Source organism: Vigna unguiculata, chromosome 3 (assembly GCF_037176805.1).
Source record: "Vigna unguiculata cultivar grain cowpea cultivar isolate G323 ecotype 2 chromosome 3, ASM3717680v1, whole genome shotgun sequence".
In the NCBI taxonomy this organism is placed as follows: domain Eukaryota; kingdom Viridiplantae; phylum Streptophyta; class Magnoliopsida; order Fabales; family Fabaceae; genus Vigna; species Vigna unguiculata.
Genome location: NC_140794.1, coordinates 53,685,436 through 53,688,095, shown reverse-complemented (window position 1 = coordinate 53,688,095; position 2,660 = coordinate 53,685,436).

The window sequence follows — 2,660 nt, the reverse complement described above, 5'->3', positions numbered from 1 at the left end:
GTTGAATATATTTCTCGGTAGTTATTGAACCAAGAATGTGTCAAACAGTGTAAAAAATTTCAATACTAATATGAAAAGTGTTCGACACCTCAAAACAATTTAACATAATTGGGTTAAAAGGACTATATTCATTCATTTCTAAAGTTTATGGACTAAAATGTATCGAAGTTTCAAACATGGACGAATTCCAATTTTAGATCAAAGTTCGGAGACTAAAAATATACTTAACCCGATAGATAATTTTCACGATTGTACTTGATTGTCATTCTTCAATTTCCTACAATGATCAGGTGAATTGCATTAGTCATTGCTCTGTTTTATCTTTATTGATGCTTTGGTTTAAAATATCCTTGCATACTTATAAATGAATATTTTATTCAAAAGAAAATTAATTAATTTTTTAATTTATATTTCATTCTCTTATGCTAATAAATTAAAAGAGATAGAGATATAATATACTTCCTTTATCTCTTTCTGTATGTCATCTTGTGCGAAAAACGTATGTGGTTTTAATAAACAATATCTAAAATTGGTCAACATTAGAACATCACTTGTATATATGGTCGTACACCTAACACAACTTTTGTGCTATTGATTCTAAATAAGACAATGGAAAATGGTCAGTCTTTAATTTCAATACAAAATGTAAAAAATAATTGTTAATTTGACTATAAAAATGCTATGTCCTCACATCATACACTTAATATTTTTATTCTAATATTTTCTGTTTACTATTTCTTTTTTTCTTATCACTAATAATGCAAAGATATCTAATTATACATATTTTAATCTGTGAATCTCTATAAAAAAAATTATAAAAGCAATATGGATGAATTTCACTAGACATGTATATTTTAGGTAAACTTTAAATGATGCATATTGTTTTTTGATACAAAAGAAAGAGCATTAGTTTAATGTGATTTTTGTTTGCTTTTGAAAAAACAAAATGTGCTTAGCCTATAAAGTGTTCCTTTGTATAAAGATATTTCTGATGAAGGCGTTTGGTAGGAAAAATGCTTTTAATTTCTGGAGGTTGAGAAAGAATACTTATCACGTTTAATTTGTCCTTTACAAACTCATATTTAGGAAACTATATTTTCCAAAACCTATTTTTAGCAAAGTTTTGAAAAACATTTCTATAAGAAGTAAAAGTCTATTATTTTTAATAATAACTATCATATTATTTTTATTGAATTTATTTAATGATGTAACAAATTAAATATTTTAATAAAAATACTCAATTTGTAGTCCATAAATCATTGCAACATCAAAGTTGATATTATAAATACTGAGGACTGCATTGGAAAATTGGTTGTCCCCCCCCCCCCCCCCCCCCCCTTTTTTTTTACTCTCTAAGATTTTGTTAGTGGCCGGCCTTATGAAGTAGACTAGTTGTGAATTAAATAATTGAGATAAAATTAAAAAAAAAAAGATATAATTTATTGGTTGAGTATGAATGTATAGTGTTTTTTTGTTTGAGTGTCGTAAGCAACACTTGATAAAGAATTGTGTTACTAGTAGAAGTAATTTATTTGGGTCAAGTTTGTTTTGTTCGTTCATCAAGATAAGTAAAGTTATTTTACTATCATATTGTTGAAGGCTTTCAACCTAGCGGCAAAGATACACTCATGATAATTTTTTGTGAGAGGACGATAACATTTTTCATTTAGTGAATCATGTTGGAAACTTATTTTACTATCATATTTTTCATTTTTTGTGGTTGGGAATGCTTCCGCCGGATGGGAGGTGTACCAATGTGGTTGAAGGGACTCATCTTTGAAGGAGAGATTGTTAGGAATCTAAGTGTGAGTCTAAATCATACACATTGACTAGAAATGAAAAAGTGAAACCCTATATAAGGATAAAGACCCATAAATTCACTGTCTTAAGGTTTTGGATTGAGAGTGGTATCAATAACTTATGTGGTTGGGTTCAGGTCTCATTGATATTATATCTCCCTAGTGAAACACCTATGTAAACATAAGAAACATAATAAGTATATCTTATAATAGAAAAAGAAAGTACATGAAACTCTACAATTTTCTCTCTTACCAATTTCAACCTATGTTTTGATCTCACTCAACTCATAGGGTTTTGAACTCAGCTCGATGTTGCATTTTACATATTTTTTTGTTATCTTTCTTCATCTCGAGACATTCATTATTTTTAGTTGTAATATCTTTTTGAAAGTCGAAAATCTTTGTTAATTTGACAAGTTAATTACCAAAATGTCATCACGAATTTTTTTCGGTATGATTTTTATAGGTCAAATATAAATAAAATAACGTAATAAACATAAAATATGTTAGTGTGGACGTACATGTTGATCATCCTTTATTTGCATCTTCCTAACATGAGCTTTAGGTTCTTGATTAGAGATGGCAAATAAACCTGTCCCCGTGGTATTGTCCGAACCCGTTCCCGTTTTGACGGGGAATCCCCGCATTGACTAGGTATGGGTATGGGTATGGGGAATCCCCGATTTTTTCAATTGGGTATGGGGATGGATATGGGGATGTACATATACCCGCCATAATACCCGTTCCCGCCATATCTCCATTCTCGTTTAAATTATTAAAATATTCACAATTAATCAAGTAACCCCTATATATATATATATATATATATATATATATATATATATATATATATATATATAT